The sequence below is a fragment of the Rhinopithecus bieti genome, unplaced genomic scaffold (genome assembly GCF_001698545.2).
Source record: "Rhinopithecus bieti isolate Rb0 unplaced genomic scaffold, ASM169854v2 scaffold_10712, whole genome shotgun sequence".
In the NCBI taxonomy this organism is placed as follows: Eukaryota; Metazoa; Chordata; class Mammalia; order Primates; family Cercopithecidae; genus Rhinopithecus; species Rhinopithecus bieti.
The window spans coordinates 1372287-1391528 of record NW_016806920.1 but is presented as its reverse complement, the minus strand read 5'-3'; the positions used below and the strand labels follow the sequence as shown (position 1 = coordinate 1391528).

Below are 19242 nucleotides of genomic sequence, written 5' to 3'. Positions count from 1 at the left end.
AAAAAAAAAAAGGATCATACTGATAATCTCTTCCCAAATATATTCTGGTGAGGAAAGGTTTATTTTGTGTCTTTTCACTTTTTGTCATTTCCTTGCTCTAGTTTAGATGTTTTAAATATTTCCAAAAATGTTGGGAGTAAGTTTACTTTGGACAGAACAGATTTGTTTCTATTTTTAAGAATTTGATAGCATGTGGTGACATTGTTTATCTTGTTGAGATACCCCAAAAACTCAGCCTCTTGATCTAAAATGCAATCCAGTAAGTTATATGAGTTAAGGTTAATCTGTAAGTAAAATACAATTCCAATTTGCTAGTGAATACGTACCTATAAAGACAGTATTTTAACTTAAACATTTGCCAACCTATGCTAAGTGTTATGGGGGAGCAAAGGCAATTAAAGTCAATTTTCTGCCTCCAAGGAGTGTATTCTGGTAAGACAGACCTGTGCTTAACTAACAATAACACAAGATAGAATATGGTTCTTTAAAGAAAAACAAATCCTGTAGCAGCAAAAGAATTTTAGCATTAAAATAATATATCGATAAGTAGGATTAAAACTACAGTTCTAACACCTTTCCAAATTTCAATGTACTCTTTTGAATAAGAGAAAAATTAACCAGCCATGTCCTTTCCAAAGAAACACTACAGATTACACTTCCTGTAGCATTCTGGAAATATGGACTCTGACTGGTAGTAGACCACTACTTCTGTTCAAGAGGTTCTTTAAATATTCATGAAGTCTGATTGAGAAAAATGTTAAGCAAGCCATGGTCATACTGAGCAATTCAACTGGTAAACCACGGACTGCATAGTACATTCAACAGCAGGTAGAAGGAATAACTTGAGAGGCTATTAAGGAATAGAATTAGGAAGGCTATAGGCTCATTATTAAACCATTGTTTACTTAGCACGGCCAACATTCCAAATACAGTGGTAAATGCAAGACTGGTGAATAAAATCCATAAAAATATTATCTAAGAGGCTGTTTATCATGTTATAAATCCATGGTTTTTAAAAAATAATAGAAGCCAGGTAGGGTGGCATGCATCTCTAGTCCCATCTACTCAGGAGGCTGAGGCAGGAGGACTGCTTGAGCCCAGGAGTTCAAGGCTGTAGTGAGCTATGATTGTGCTTGTGAATTGCCACTGCACTCCAGGCTGGACCACATAGCAAGACCCCATCTCAAAAATAATAATAATAATGATAAGTTAGGAAAAACAATCTTTCATTCATTCACAATGTACATGTCCTACATATTCAAATTAACACCAAGCAAAAAAGTCTTCTGTTCTGAAACTAAGTTTCTATGAAACATCCCAGCTTATATTCCCGGCAATATCAAGTTTCCTTATTCATCTCTATAGATTACCTCATATAATGTAATGGAATCATCCTTTTCCAGAATTAAGATGCTGCTTTTATCACTTTACTTGCTCAAAAAACTTAAAAGCTTCCATTTACAGCTGGGCATGGTGGCTCACACATGGAATCCCAGCACTTTGGGAGGTTGAGGCAAGCAGATCACCTGAGGTCAAGAGTTCGAGACCAGCCCAGGCAACACAATGAAACCCAGTATCTACTAAAAATATGAAAATTAGCCAGGCGCAGTGGCATACACCTGTAGTCCCAGCTACTCAAGAGGCTGAGGCAGGAGAATTACTTGAATTACCAGGAGGCAGAGGTTACAGTGAGCCAAGATCACCCCACTATGCTCCAGCCTGGGTAACAGAGTGAGACTCTGTCTCAAAACAAAACAAAAAAAGTTTCAATTTACTATAAAATCAAATTTAAAATCCTCAAAGTGGCATTCAAGACTCTGCATATCTGTATATTCAAACTATTTCCTAATACCTTCACAATGCAAATTTTCTGTTCCAGACACATTGCCTTCATAGTTCCACAAACACATTATGTATATTTATGTCTATTTACACCTATTGTTTCTTTTCTTTTCTTTTTCTGAGACAAGGTCTTACTCTGTCACCCAGGCTGGAGTGCAGTGGTGCAATCTCGACTCACTGCAGCCTTGACCCCCCCAGGCTCAGGTGATCCTCCCACCTCAGCCTCCCAGGTAGCTGGGACTACAGGTGCAAGCTGCCACGATCATGATATGATTTGGCTCTGTGTCCCCACCCAAATCTCATCTCAAATTGTAATCCCCATGTGTTGAGGAAGGGACCTGGTGGGAGGTGATTGCATCACAGGGCGGTTTCCCCATGCTGTTCTCGTGATAGTGAGTATTCACGAGATCTCATGATTTAAAATTGTTTGACAGGTCCTCCCCTCTCACTCTCCTCTCTCTCCTACCACCACGTAAGACATCCACTTTGCCTTCCACCATGATTATAAGTTTTCTGAGGCCTTTCCAGCCATGTAGAACTGAGAGCCAATTAAAACTCTTTTCTTTATAAATTACCCAATCTCAGGTAGTTCTTTATAGCAGTGTAAAAACAGACTAATACAGCCCAGATATATATCTATATATATATATTTAAACAGGGTCTCACTTTGTCACCCAGGTTGGTGCAATCACACCTAGTGGCAAAATCTTGGCTCACTGCAGCCTCAAATAGTAAGTATTCAAAATATATGTGTTGTTTAAAGGGAGTCAATAAAATAACCTAAGTCAACTATTTTATTTATTACACATGAAGAATCACAGGAAAAAAGTTAAGCAGCTATTTCAGATTACATAGTTTGAAAGCTACATCCCAAACACAAAACCCAATATTTTTGGGGTTGTAAAGAATCCTGCAGAGGATAGTGAAAGGGTAGAAGTGAGGATCCCTTTCTGTGTGATATTGTTAAAGTTGGGATCCTTTGATTTACATGATAGCTTGAATTCTAAATATAGAGTTGCCATCAGTTAAATATAAAATAACACTGGGGCAAAATTAGCCATGTCACTTGGAAGTCTTTTGAAAGGTTTCTGCTTATTTTTTTAACCTATATATTATTGTAAGAGGTATACTTGGAACAACCTGCAAACACATATACTAATTAACTAATCCAGCAGCAGCATAACACACAGGGAGTTTTATCCTTTATGAAGGTCTAGCACATGCATCACGTTTAACATAGCCCTAGCTCACAGTACTTTATCTACTTGGCTAGAAAACAAATGGCCACAGAAATTCACGCTAGTCAATCTATTTTTTTCATGTATTTTTTAGTACAAAGGATGTAAATTCATCTGAGAACATAACTAGCATGCAAAGAAATCAGGTTGAGTATGCTACAGTTAAAATGGTCACCACAAGAAGCTGAAATATCACGAGTGTTCAGTGGAATTACTGAGAGTCTTCAAGCAAAAAGGGTTTTCCTGTCACTGCAATTATAATGAAAACATTTTACTTCCTAATGATTTCATCTAGAACACATTATACATAACAGAATATACATGCATTCAAATGTAATAGACACATAAGGAATACCAATTTTGACTACTTTCTTCCCACAAATCATAAGTGACTTCTGAGCACAACTCTCAAGACTTTTAAATACTTTCTGGGACTCTTTTTCCATTTAGAAATAAGCAACTATGTACAACAGTTGATGGAAAACTCAAGCACTTAACTATTTCAGTGAAAAGAGGTAGAAAGAAAGTCTATAAAGTATAATTTTTATCCATTTGAAAAAATTTAAATTTGGAATCACTTCATTAAAGTCCCAACACACTAAAAATAAAGTGTATTCTAAATTTTCACATTTGTCAAAGACAATAATATCAAAGAGTAGCCCACAATTCCCTAAAGGAATGATGTCAGTTGGTATTTCTTAAATTAATTCAGTGACCTACAGTAATGTGAGTTCTTGGTACATAATGTCTGTCAGTAAGCAATACAAAACTTTCAGAATCACTTCTGGTGTCTGAACTCCAAAATGCAACCCAAAAAAATGTGTCTAAAGTAGTTCCTTAATTCCTACTTCACCTTGCATCTGTTACTTATAGCAACGTCAAAAAAATAAAAATTACAGCAGGTGTAGATTGCTAGAACTACAGTTCTACAAATCAAATACAGTACAAATTTAACCAAGATTTCTGGTAATATACATATAATCAGTTATCTTTCTGAGCTAAGATATTACAAGTCTGTAACTTCTTTTACCAAGTATGGTTTAGTGAGTTTCACATGTGCTTACACAGCTCATTTTTAGTTACTTACTAGACAATATGCAATGGTGTACTTTTTTACAAAAATGTCAAAGGTCTCAAGAAATGGAAATACTCAAATTTAAAAGATTTATCTGTTATCTCTGAACTCTCTTTCTCTGCTTTTACTGCTCCCAAGTATACAGGCACCCCCAGAGACCAGCTAAAAGTTCAGGAACAGAAAACTCCAAGTACATCATCTTAACAAATAACCCCACACATTATAGTTTAAAAATAGCATATTTGAAAAAATGCACTAAAAATTATTATTAGAACTTCACACTCAGATGTCTAAAAAGTTATAAACATTTTACATTGTAATACCCATAAATTCTAACGAATGATTATCAAAGTATAATATCAGAGAAACAATACGTCTAAGATCATGAAAATTAGAATATTATGTTTGGATTTTACATGAATTATTTATGTACTTAAAACATAGTTGAAGTGAGGAGAAACATAAATGATAATCTAATCACATTCTCTGAGTTTCCCTCCTAGGTCACTAGCTGCTCCTTCTCATTTTCCTGACTCCCATTATTCCTAACCTCTAAGTGTTGGACTGCCCTAGGAGGGGCATAGTACTCTTGTCTTTCTCTATTCACTGTATAGGTCACAGGTCAGTAAACTTCTGCCTACAGACCAAATGTAGCTTACCATCTATTAATTTTTATAAAGTTTTATTGGAACATGGCCACACCCATTTTCCTAATTATTGTCTACAGCTCCTTTCATAATACAAGGTTAAAACTGAATAGCTGCAACAATGACTAGATAGTGCCTCTGATCCTTTACAGAAGAAAAATTGTCAATCTCTGTCTACATGATCTTACTAAGATGCATAGTTTTAAATATAATGTATACCCTGAAAATTTCCCAAATTCCATCTTCAGTCCTGACTCAGATATGAATGACAAGTTCTCTACATTACACTTGGATGTCTTATAGGCATAAAAATTTAACATGTCTAAAAGGTAAAATTTGGTTTCTACCACCCCTACCCACTCCTTTGCCTCTTGTATCTCAATACACAATTTCCATTCATTGAATTGCTTAAGCCAAAAACTTCAGAATCCTCCTTGATTCCTCTATTTCTCTCATACTCCATATCCCAGCCATCAAAAAAAGTATATCCTTAAAATATATCCAGAATCTGGTCACTTCTCACCCACTGCAATGCTAACACCCTAACTCAAGCCACAACCATTTTCACCTGGACTATTATAGTAGCCTCCTTACTGGCTCCCTATTTCTGCTCTTGGTCCCTTACACTCAATTTTTACAGCACATGTACAATGATCATGGAATACCACTACTGAAAACACTTCAAAAGCCATGCAAGGTGTGGCCTCCTGCTATATCCTACCTTCCCTCCCTCTTACTGATTCTGGTCACTCCCCACATGGTCTTTTACTGTCAAGCATGGTCCTGCCTTGGATCTTTGCATTTGCTGTTCTGTCTGGAAAAATTTCCCGACTTATCTAGTTTGTTTAATTCCTCATTTTATTCAGGTCTCTGATCAAAGATTACCTCAAGTTAGAGGTCTTCCTTAATCACTCTCTCTAAAACAGTGACTCCTATCAACTCTATATCCCTGTTATAGGTGGATTCCCTAGAAAATAGGCTCTAAGATTCTGGGATTTGCATGCATTTTGGGGAGTACCCTTAGGAACAACATCTGAAAGGTAGTGAAGGAAGCAGGACAGGCAGAGAAAGAAGCTGAACTGCAATGCGGTTGTAACAGAGGCTTAAGCCACAGGAACCTCTGCAGTGGATATAGTATTTGAAAATTGTCGCACATGAGGAAAAGAGGCAGGGTCTTTGAGCCCACATACGCATAATGAAATTCCCGGTATCCCCAGAGTTGGGGTGTAACCTTGAGTAAGACACATAAATATGTGTTTTAGGGATATGCAAATTAAAACCAAAATAAGATACTACACACACACTAGGATAGTTAAAATCAAAAAAAGATTAAAAAATAACAAATGTTGGTGAGGACGTGGAAAAAACAGAACACTCATACATTGCTCATGGGAATGTAACATGGTACACACAGCAGCCCTGGAAAACAGTTTGGCAGTCTCTTCCAAAGTTAAACATAAATATATCACACAACTCAGCAATACCATACCTAGAAATCTGCCCAAGAGACATGAAAACATATATCTACAGACAGAATTATAAAAGCATATTCATGGTATTATTCATACCTAAAAGCAACACAACACAAAAGGCTAGCAAATGGTATGTGGATTAACAAAATGAGGTACATCTAAACAAAAACTAATATTCAGCAAAAAAAAAAAAAAAAAATACAGATACATACTATAACATGGATGAACCTTAGAAACATTACACTCAGGGAAAGAAGCCAACACAAAAGACCATTTACGGTATGATTCTTTTTAACTGAAATAGCCAGAAGGGGAAAATCAATAGAAATACAAAGTAGATTAGTGGTTGCCTGGAGGTAGGGGTAAGAAATAAGAGTAACTGCAAATGGCCATGGGGAGCATTTTCAGGATGATTAAAATATTCCAAAATTGGATTATAGTGATGGATGTACCACCCTATACATTCACTATATATCATCAATTTCTGTACTTAGCATGAGTGAATTTTATGAAATGTAAATTATATATAAAGACATAAAAAAGAAAGATTAGTGGCTGATTCTTAAATTGACTAATAATAATGGTGACAATAACTACTACTCACTGGAAATTTGCTTAGGTTCAAGAATTGTTCTGAGTGCTTCATATGTATTAACTCATTTAATCTTCAACACAATCCTATGAAGCAGGAACTATTTTATTCCTATTTCAGAGATGAAATCACTCAGTCATGGGAAAATTAAATAGCATGCTCAAGGTCATAGAACTAAATATATGTTAATTAACTTATAAAAATAAAACATTCTGCCTTAAATGCTAAGCGCCAGCACTTATCTAAAATAAACCAAGAAAGTAGAAGACAACACCATATGTGTATATACATGGTAAGTTCCCTGTAAGTAGTGTATTTAAGATTTTCCAATGAGTGACCAACCTGCAACACTTGCAACACTTCTGATTATCTATATAGCCATTGAAACAAGTAATAAATATAATATTTATTATAAGACAGCTTGGCCAGTACCTGGTTCATATTCAGTGAGAGACTTAATTACTATAGACAAACATAAAGAATGCTCATGATCTAATCTACTGAATCACTATGTTCATACAGACACAGAAATATCACTATGGGTACACATAAATACAACTTTATTCTGCAAGAGTCATGCATAAACACACACACAAACTCTGAGTCACACAGTCTCTATAATAAAGATTTTTCAAGTGCATCATGTCACAGAACTGCAAGCATATCATTTTGTTCCTGTAACTGAAATGCACAATGGGACAAGATGAGATGACAGTGTGTTTTATCTTTTTCATATGAAAGTTCAGTAATAAATTTCACATGGCAGTAAGCCCATATGAATGAAAAACTTGAAGATACTAACTTCTCATGTATCTACCAGTAAAACACTCAAATTTACAGATACCCCTAGAAAAGACAGCTGATAATCACATTGTATGTAGTTAATATTTTTAAAAAAAGAAGGCATATAAATAATCAGCAAGCCTGACATTTAGATATTTGACAACAATGTATTTTAAACACTCTAATAAATCACAAAGCACAGATGTAGAGGAAGCAGGATATGTAACTAAAACCACATTCACCTTCAATTCCTTTGCAGGCTAGCACTGAAAAACCTACATCAGCACTTTCTGTCTAGATGATATATTGATACAAAGCTAGAATAAAAATGGTGATAAAAAAAGTACCATTTGTAATTGAAAATAAATGTTGCTAAGTGCTGACAAGCTTCTGTCAGTTAAATTGTTTTTATTTAAAATATTTTCCATTTCCTCTATGATTCTTAAGAAACTGTAATTAATTTTGCCCCAAATTAATAATTAAATAATGTTTTGTGTATTGATTACACAAATCAGTAATATTTACATTTAAGACATTCATTTAAAGTTGAAGAAATCATTCCATAATACAAAGTTAATTCCTACCCTTAATTGTCTGAAAATTTAACGTCTACCTAGAAAGCAATGCATCAGTAATAAATTTATGATTCAATATAGTTATCAGCCCATAGCTAAAAATTTGCAGACCTACATAACCAAGCACATTAAAAGTCCCTGGGGTAACATACAACTATGAGTAACTCTCATAGTTCAGCATGCACTACAGTAAGAACCATTACAACTGCATGTTCTCATTGGTGGGTCCCAGTCCATGTTTAAAAGAAGCTGTACATGTACATCACCAACTTGCACATACACACATGCAAAATTAAATGACCTAAAGGGTATCTTGTGAAAAACTTGAGAGTTTATTTTTAAGACATCAGTATAACCTTGGTTAAATAACCTTATGGTCTATACAAAGATTTGAAATTTCTGAATATAAAAACATACAGTGACATAAAGTTTGCTTCTAAGAGTAGCCAGATTCAATATTCAGGTTTATAAAAATTACATGCATTACATTAAATTTAAGTGGAACAAATAATTATGCTGAACTTCTACAGGACTGCCCTTAAAATCCTATACATAACTAGAAAAATGGGCAACCTATATAAAGCTATTTCAGATAGTAGACAAATGGCAGAAGAAGCATGTGATTATTAACAAAAGGGAAACAAATCAGTTGATATCTAAGACTGCCTCTGTTTCAACCTAGACGCAAAGTCCAAAGTGTGTTATAAGAATGGGGAACTCAAAAAGAACGTCATGGTCCAAATAAGTTGAGAAACAGATTAGAGTTTGAAGAGGCTGGGATGGCTGGAATTTGTGGGACATATTACAGATAAAGAGAACACTATGCAGAAATTGGCATAAGAATACTCATGAGGCTTTGAATAGGAATCTGTGCTGCATAGGGTGAAACTCCAAGCAGCCAAGTGAAAAATAACTAGCAGGAAAAGATCAATTTCAGGGGAGCTATAAAGTGAACAATTCCAAGAACGAAGAGCCCTTGTTGTTGAAAACCCAGAGTATTCTGTAGAGACTCCAGAAAGCTCACGCCTTAGTAGTGAGTCTAAACTAGCTCTAAAGATTACCCTAGATCATCCTTGAAAAGCATAAAAATAGCCTTGAAATGAGCAGGCTGATCTGCAAATAACTTAAATGCCTACCAAAAAAGTGGAGGGTGGTAGGGAGAGAGACCATTTAAAAGAAAAACCAAAATGCAACTAGTATTATATTAGTAACCAAAAAGAAAAACCAATGTAAATTAGTATCTACATTGTTCAAATTCAGCCGAACAATGTAAATACTAATATTCAATGCCTAATAACGAAAAAACAAAAATTAGAGACAGACAAATAAAAGGGAGGGAAATGTTACCCAGAACTAGGAGAAAAATCAGTCAATAAAAACAGATCCAGAATTAACAAAGATAACAAAATTAACATTAAAAGGCCTTAAAACAACTATTAAAATAAGTTCAATAAGATTAAAGACTTAATGGAAACATGAACATAATGAAAAGACAAAGAGAACATATTGAGAACCACCAAATTAAGTGTCCAAATATTTAAAAATATTTTTGATATGAAAATGTTGCAGATAAGACACTACAGAAAATATCAGTGAAGTTGAAAACATAGCAACGTAAGTAATATTAAACAAAGTACAAAGGAAGAAAACATTTAAAAAATAAACAGTCTTGGCCGGGCGCGGTGGCTCAAGCCTGTAATCCCAGCACTTTGGGAGGCCGAGACGGGCGGATCACGAGGTCAGGAGATCGAGACCATCCTGGCTAACACGGTGAAACCCCGTCTCTACTAAAAAATACAAAAAACTAGCCGGGCGCGGTGGCGGGCGCCTGTAGTCCCAGCTACTCGGGAGGCTGAGGCAGGAGAATGGCGTAAACCCGGGAGGCGGAGCTTGCAGTGAGCTGAGATCCGGCCACTGCACTCCAGCCTGGGCGGCAGAGCGAGACTCCGTCTCAAAAAATAAATAAATAAATAAAATAAACAGTCTTGATAATATGTGAGGGCACCAACAAATAATCTAACATTTTTGTAATTCAAGCACTAAAATAAGAGGAAACAGGTCAAGAAAATATTTAAAGAAAACAAGCCCCCAATTTTTCTGAATTTAATAAACACTATCAGCCTACAAATCCAAGTAGTTCAACAAATCCCAGGCAGAATAAAGAAAAACCATGACAAGACATGTTATAATCAAATTGCTAAAAAAAAAAAAAAAAAAGTAATAAAGAGAAAAATCTTAAAAGTAGCAAGAAAAAAGGCATATAATATACATAGGAGTAAACATAATAAACATGTCTTGTCAGAAATTATGCAAGCTGGAAGGAAATGGAATGACATTCTTAGAGTGCTATAGAAAAAAACTGTCAAACTAAAATCATACAGCCAGATCAAATAGTTTTCAAAAATGAACACAAAGGTAAAGATGTCATTTACCAATACACCCAGGACCCAGTCAAAGCTCACAACACCCCTGAAATTCTCGAGATCAAGTTCAAAAAAAGGGGTCCCCATGAAAGTGACCATCAAGATGGCACCACCTCACCAGACCTTCTTAGAGCTCTTCACGTACCTGAACGAAGTCAGGGGCAAGCACGACATGGGCTGTATTGACATTGTGGAGAACCGCTTCATTAGAATAAAGTTCAGAGGTATCTACAAGACCCCAGCAGGCACCATCCTTCACCAGGCTCATTTAGACATCGAGGTCTTCACCATGGATCAGGAAGTGCACAAAATCAACCCTGAGTGTAAATCTGTCCACCATTGCATCACCAAGTCCCAGGAGCAAATGGAAGGAAAAGTGCAGGTGCCCATCTTCAAGGGCCAGGTGTACACCCTCAGCCAGAAGTTTCTACTGTCTCTCTACAAGGAGGAGCTGGTGAGCGTCAACGTGCAGGAGAATTATGAGCCAATCGATGCCACCGGTTTCATCAACATCAATTACCTCAGGCCGAAGGAATATCATTGTTTCCAGAGTAAGGTCACTGTCAAATAGACCCGCGTACAACGGGAGCTGGGGCCTCCTCACTTTGCAGCGCTCCCAAATACAGGTGCTAATTGTTGTGATGATTTGTAATTGTGACTTGTTCTCCCCAGCTGGCAGAACAGTGGGGCTGCCAGGACCCAACTTTGTTCCCTGATCTCCCTGAAGCCTGCAAAATTGGCCATCGAAGGGAAGGGTGGGGGACAACTGCAGGAGTGAGCTATAAAATGACAATTAAAAAAAAAAAAAAAACACATAACAATTCTAAATATTTATGCACCTAATAATGGAGCTTCAAAACACGTGAAGCAAAAACTAGAACTGAAAGGAAAAAAAGAAACCCATAATAATAGTTGAAGATTTCAACACCACTCTCTCAGTAATTGGCAGAACAAAGAGATCAGAAACTGTAAAGATATAAATACTTGAGTGGCACCATTAACAAGTTGACCTATTCGATATTTATAAAACACTCACCCAACAACAGCAGAATACACAAAATTTGCTAATGCACGTAAAAAATTTAACCAAAATGGGGCATATGCCAGGCCTTAAAAAAATGGATTGAAATCACTCAGAGTACTTTCTTTGGTCACAAAGGAGTTAAAACAGAAATCAATTAAGGAATGAGTCCTGAAATATCTGGAAGTCAAACTATATAATTCTAAATAACCAATGGAAAAAAGAAACCACAAGGGAAATTTAAAAACATCTTGAATAAAATGAAAACACACTATATCAAAATTTTGGGGAGAAAACTAAACTACTGTTCAGAACAGTGTTTCCCCAAATGTGCTACACACTAAAAATCACATAGGGAGTTTTTTAAAGATCCCATTGTACCTCATATCAATTTAATAATTAAATAAAAATATCTGGGGATGGGAGACAGAATTATTAATTTTTAAGGACTCCCCAGACAATTCCAATGTGCAACAAAATTTGGGAGCCACTGGTTTAGAAAAAATTTTGTAGTTTAAAAAAAAAACAAATAAACTTCTACATTAATAAGGTAGAAAAGAAAAGCAAATTAAAATCAAAGTACATAGAAGGGAAGAAATAAATAACAAGCAAAATAATCAAAGAAATAAAAAAAAACCCCAAAGCGTGCTTTTTGGAAAGCATTTTTAAATATAAATAGGCTAGAATGACGCATGGAAATAAAAAGACAAAAGATACCAATTACAAAATATCAGAAATAAAAAAGGAGATATTCTCCCAAATACCTTCAGGCATTCAAAACAAAAATAGAGGAATATTATGGAACAAATTTTATACCAATATAACTAGATAAATTAAATTAAATGAATCAATTGCTTAAAAGACACAAATTACAAAACTGACTCAGAATAAACCCCTCATCAATCTCAAAAGCTTAACTCATAATGAACAATCATCTCAAAAAGAAAATTCCTGGACCAGATGGTTTTTGCCGGTCAATTCTATCAAATATTTAAGGAAGAATTAAACCCTATACAAACTTTTTTAGAAAAGAAAAAAAGAAGAAATACTTTCCAGTTTGTTTTATGAAGCCACCAAGTCTACATATCCAGATAGAGATTAAAAAAAAAATGACAGGCCAATATATCTCATAAATATAGACATAAAGATCTTTAACAAAATATTACCAAATCAAACCCAGCAATATAAAAAAAAAAATACATCATGATGAGGTTTGGCTTATCCAGAAATGTGAGATGGGTTTAGCATCCAAAAATCCAATCAATGTAATTTACCATATTAACAGATTAAAAAACAAAACTACATGACCATATCAATAGTTACAGAAAAGGATGTGGCAATTATCAAACACTCAGTCCTGATTTAAGAAAAAAAAAAAAAAATTCTCAGCAAAGTTGAAACAGAAAGTGTGCCAGTTATCAACCTCTTGCCTGTCAGCTCCAAATTTACCCTTCACTGTCCTGCTTTGTGATATGGGAGCTGGACCCTACATCTTTTCTTTGCCAGCAGCTAGCATTAAATTTTGTTAGCCGAGGCTGCTGGAGAGAACATTGCAGAAGGAAGGAGCTTCTCCTTCTGGTTCCGATATGCTTTGTTCTCCTGTGTTTCTTATGGCAATCAGCATCACAAAGATACCCAGTGATACTCACATCCCAGCAAGTTGCAGCAGCACCTCCATAAGCAACTTCCCAGTCAGTTCCACCAGCATCCCAAGTGGTTTCCTGGCAAGTCTCAAGATGTTCCAACCAGCAGTTTTCCGGAAAGTTTCAATAACACCTCCATGAGAATCTCTGCAGTGAACTTGACACCCTCCTCAGGGGCTGCTCACTTCCACCACATACCACAGAAGCAAGAAGAGAATAAAGTACTCTGGAACCACAAAGAGAAGCCCCTTCCTCCTGTTCCCCCACAGGAAGATTGCAAGTGAATTTCAATGTCACCTCTGTAGGCAATTTCCCAGCAAGTCTCAAAAAGACCCAGAGGGTAGCTTCCTGAATCAACAAACTAGAGTACATCCATGTAATCAAATATTAGTGAGTGATTTAAAAAATCATAACCTATGGAAAGACATGAGTCTTAGCTAGCATACTGATGAAAGAAGTCAGTATGAAAAAGCTACGTATTGTATGATCCCAATTAAATGACATTCTAAAAAAGACAAAATTGTACAAACAGTAATAAGATCAGTAGCTGGAGTGATGGGCAGGAGGAAGACAGAGATGAATAGGTAGGAGCATGGGATTTTTAGGGAAGTGAAACTATTCTGTAAGATACCACAATGTGGATGCATGACATGCATTTGTCAAAATCCATAGAGTTGTACAACACAAAGAATGAACCCTAATGTATAGACATCAGTTAATAATATTATATCAATATTGGTTCATCAGTTTTAACAAATGTACATTAATGTAAGACTATCATAATAGGTGAAATTATTATTCCCTGTGCACAGGGAAAAAGGGATTATATGGGAGCTCTCTACACGAATATAAAACTACACTAAAAAATACAGTCTATTAATTTAAAAAAAAAAAAACATTTACAAATTTTCCCATAGCTTCCTGTAGTGGGCAGAATTTTAAGGTGGCATCCCATATTCCTGCCCACTGGTACACACACTCCGAAGATTCCCTTCCCCTTGGGGGTGGGTAGGGCTTTAAGTATGATAGATTTCACTCCTAGTATGATGTTACATTATACGACAAGGATGAAAAGATTTTATTCACGTAATTAAAGTCCCAAAGCAGCTGTCTTCAAGTTTGTCAAAATAGAGATGATTCTGGGAGTCCTTAAAAAGGGACTGGGTCCTCCTGGAAGGATAAGCCTCAAAGCTTAAGAGAGCTTTTCCTGCTGGTCTTAAAGAAGGGGGTCTGTGTAGGAGCCATGTAGCAAGGACTTACAGGAGGGGACCTCTAGAGACTGAGAGCAGTCTCCAGACAAGAGCTAGCAAGAAAATGTAGACTTCAATCACACAACCCCAAAAAACTGGATTATGCCAACAACCACATGAACATGAAAAAGGATCCTAGGAGATCCCAGATGAGATTGTAGCCCAGGGGAGACACTCACTTTAGCATTTAAGATCTTGAGCACAAAACCCAGCTATGCCCAGACTTTTGCCCTACAAAAAGTCTGAGATAATTAATTTACATTTTTATAAGCCACTAAGTTTGTGGTTTATTAAACAGCAATAGAAAACTAATACAGTCTGTTACCTTCGGGTTGACAAATCACCAAAGTCAACAAAATAGGCTAAAAGAAGACATTTGGGGCTTTTGTACATTTCAACAATTAAAGTGAATTTCATAGTCATAAAAATTTACTTATTTTGCATATAGTTGGCATTTGATATTTTGAAAAACCAAATTATAACTAGTATATATGACACAACCACAGCCTATTAAAAAAATGACACACCTGAGAATAAAATGCAATGACAAATCTATCAGGAAGCAATTTAGGATTAAAATTCTCAATTTCAAAGAAATTTTACATAACAACTTAAAATTCTACTTAGGATTTTACAAATTGCTATCAAGTGATAATTAAATGTTTTAATATTTAAACATATACTGTTTTAAACAAAAAAAATTTTGAAACCTGCAAATAAAACGTATCATGAATTCTAAATTTCTGAAAAGAGATTTTGCATAATTTTCCTTAATTGTACACTTTAAAATGGTTCATAAAATTATGTGAATTTCATCTCAATTTTAAAAAGTTAATCTGGTCATTCTAAATATTAATTATAATTATTACATGTAGATCCGTGGAGAACATCTATTCCCAGTGTTTGTCAACACCCAACTGTGCAAATAAAATCAACAGCACATAAACAGAAAATCATCAGCTATCCCATTAAAGTACATATTGAAACTTTATATATGATGCTTGAAAGGTCACCTGTTCACTGCATTAACAGTAATGACAAATTTCTTCCCTGTGCTAGGCATATAATGAATAAAATATGCAGTCTTTCAGAAAATTGTACCTAATGATATGTCATAGCAGTTCACACAATTGTACTAAACAATATGCATGCTTTCTCTTTTTCTATCAATTAAATATTCAGGAGTTACTGTCAAATGCCATGTCATAGTATGACAGAGATTTAGCCCAGATTTTGAAATCTGGTTTGAACCCCTAGAATTAGCAAACTAAGCAGTGAAATAAAATATTAAGCATGTCAACCAAATAATCCACTTTCCCTCTGTCTTTGGAGATGCCTTATTAAATTTCCTAAGAGAAAATAAAAGTACTTCATGTAAAAGTTTTAACCCCTGCTTTGAAAACACATATTTTAACCCATCATATAAGGTTTTTTAATATGATTGGTTTTAATAATCATATTTTTAAAATCCCAACCAGAAGAAGCACTTTAAAAGTATTTTTTTCAATTTAATATACATAGATCTGCCAGCATAATATTTGTCCATAATTAAGAAAATTGCTTACTTGCTCAGTAGGCAATATATGAATCATATGTAGTATAAAATTAGACCACAACTGAGAGTCTAATCCCTAAACAACATCCAAAGTTAAGCAGAATATGGTATAATACATAATACCTTTAATAGAATTAAATGAGCCTTAATTTTACACAAATATATTAATAAATTAGATATATACTGTCCAATACAGTAACTATAAACTACGTGTATCTATTTAAATTGAAAATAATTTAAAGTACATAAAATTAAAGATTCACTTTCTTAGTTGCACTCACAACATCTCAAGTATTCAACAGCTATATGTAGTTAGAAGTTACCATATTAGGTAGCACAGATATAGAAGATTTCTATCATTGAAGAAACAGCACTTATTTGACAGAATTGGGTTTACCATAAAACTCATCATAAAGCTTAAGCTTCAGGCCTCCTCATTTGAAAATGTCCCTGCAGGTACCCTAGCAATGTACCCATGATTATATATTTTAGTAAAATTTGTAAAAGTAAGATATTTTGCCCATAAAATATCTTTCCCTTACCACTCCCAGTTCCCCTCAACCAATCTTCTGCTGTTGGGTGGAGGGAGTCACAGCGAGCAACCTGGAGATCATGCAAAGGGTGATATATGTAGTTTGGGTGGTATATTCAGAATTGGTAGTATGTTCAGAATTGGTAGCACATTGTTTTTAGTGGGATATATGTAAGTGGTTCTCGGTCATTTCTATGTATAATTAGTTTATCATCTGTTCCAGTATAGGAATGGCTTCTAGGAATACATCCCTTTCCCACTGTGCTAACTCACATGGGGTTCTGATATGAAGGTACATAGTCAGAGGCCTATGAAGACCCCTGAATGTGTAACCTCTACCACGAATGTGTCCCGTGGCAACTAGAACTAAAGATTTGTGGCAAATGGGAGAGAAGCAGAGTCTGAAATTCACACAGCCAGAAGCTACTCTGTGGAAAATTCTTCCCATCAAGAGACATGAAATAGAATAAGCAGATAATTCCATTTGTAATCAATGCCTAGTCAAGTTTTCTCTTATTAGGAATATAGTTGATAGTGCATATACCATTATAAATGTGGCAGACATTTGTTTTTTCTTTTGGATGGGACTCACAATGAAACAGAACTTTTCAGACACTGCATTTGCAGAGCCCAAATCTGTAGCTGTTCTATAAATACTATGTCTGTGAGTGAAGCTGCACATTTTGTACAGCTCAATTATCAATAATAAAAACAAAATCTTCTTAACTATACTACAGGAAAGTCTAATTTATCTTTCTAAATGTATAAAAAATTATATTATAAAGTCATTGTCATCTGAGAAGGCGCTCAAACATTTTGTATACTATAGATGTGGAAGAGGTAGTTTAAAAGTGTGATCAGCAGCTATTTTTCCAAATATTATTATGATAATGTCATTGACCATCTTTTACAAATTGTAATCAGTTGTGATTTCTTTTCTCATTCTAAATACATATTGACTTGTATATAAATTTGTATTTGTAATTTTGTATTTTTTTTAGGAGGGCTGCCTCCAAATAGTCTGTTTCAGGTCCCCAATAAAACCTTGATCTGACCCTGATGCTAGAAAATTATGTCTCGATTAAAATATATATTCACTAATTAGTAATCTCTACATATTCATTTCTTCATCCTAGATGCACTACAATATCAATAACCCAGTCACATCAGTGTCACTGAATTCTAGGATTTAAAAGGGTAAATTTGAAATATGTCCCTTCTGCTCACACTGGACCTAATCTGATAACTCTTCAGCCTTCAGTACAAAAAGCTCACATCTCACTAGCACTAATACAAATGTTATTCCTAGTAATTAGGTTACACTGAGTGCCTTTTGAGCTTTGCAGTGCTACTGCCAGTGAAGTTCTTAATACATTTACAGTTACGGTTATTTAAACCACTAAGGCTTTTCTTTGAGTAAACAATATATTGATCAAATCAAATGCTAGCCTGACAATACCAATTCATTTAAGAAAATAAAAAACACACAAAAATTTCTTTTATCTAATTATATTTAAGAGATTGCTCCTAATAAAACGAACATTTGTAAAACCACCTTTTTGTACTATGAAAATTACATTTGTACACATACAAATATTAAAATGCCCAATAGCTAAATACCATCTATGCAAATAGCCCCTAAGTTTTATTTGATTTACATTTCATTTCATACTCTTTATATTTCATTAAGCCATCCTTCAATAAACTATTTTTTCAATATTGTATTGTGAAGATATTCTCAGCCTGAAATTACATCAAATAAATTACAAATGAAATTTCTGAAAGCCATTGCCATAGGTGGAAATCAAATCAAATGCCTAGCTTCACATAAATGGTTAAAGCTTTAAATAAATTGCATTTATATAATTGCCTTACTCGCTGCTGCCTCCCACAGCTGCAGAATAATGTTATTCCAATATATGAAGAATATATTGGCAGCCGAGACCAAAAAATTTCAAATTATTAATTAAAAATGGGAAGTTTTGTTAAATACATTAAAGAACTGAATCTAGACTTGGAATACATATATTTCTGTAGCTCTGTTTCTCTGATTAGGCCCTGACTGTTACACTTTTACTAAAGATTTTTTAAAAAGGAAGAAAAAAATTCTTACCTAAGAGGATTTGGAGCTATGAAAGGAAATGGGCCCCAAAATCACTAAGCTAAAGGGAAAAGTAGATCTGGGAACTGCTTAGGACAAACCTGCCTCCCATGCTATTCAAAGTCACCCTCTGCTCACTGAAATAAATGTGTATCTGATTGCCTCCTTTGGAGAGGCTCATCAGAAACTCAAAAGAAACCATCATTCTTAGCAAACTATCACAAGAAGAGAAAACCAAACACCGCATGTTCTCACTCATAGGTGGGAACTGAACAATGAGGAAACTTGGACTCGGGAAGGGGAACATCACACACTGGGGCCTATCATGGGGAGGGGGGATGGGGGAGGAATTGCATTGGGGAGTTATACATGATATAAATGATGACTTGATGGGTGCTGACGAGTTGAGGGGTTCAGCACACCAACATGGCACAAGTATACATATGTAACAAACCTGCACGTTATGCACATGTACCCTAGAACTTAAAGTATA

General features: G+C 35.1%; 1 protein-coding gene and 1 pseudogene across 9 annotated transcripts in view; one reads left to right on the top strand and one right to left on the bottom strand.

Moving 5' to 3' along the window:
- Positions 1–19242, bottom strand: part of IMMP2L (inner mitochondrial membrane peptidase subunit 2) — a 929145-nt gene that overhangs the window by 776802 nt on the left and 133101 nt on the right. The window lies entirely within an intron of this gene.
- LOC108533770 (argininosuccinate synthase pseudogene) lies at positions 10486–11238 on the top strand (annotated as a pseudogene).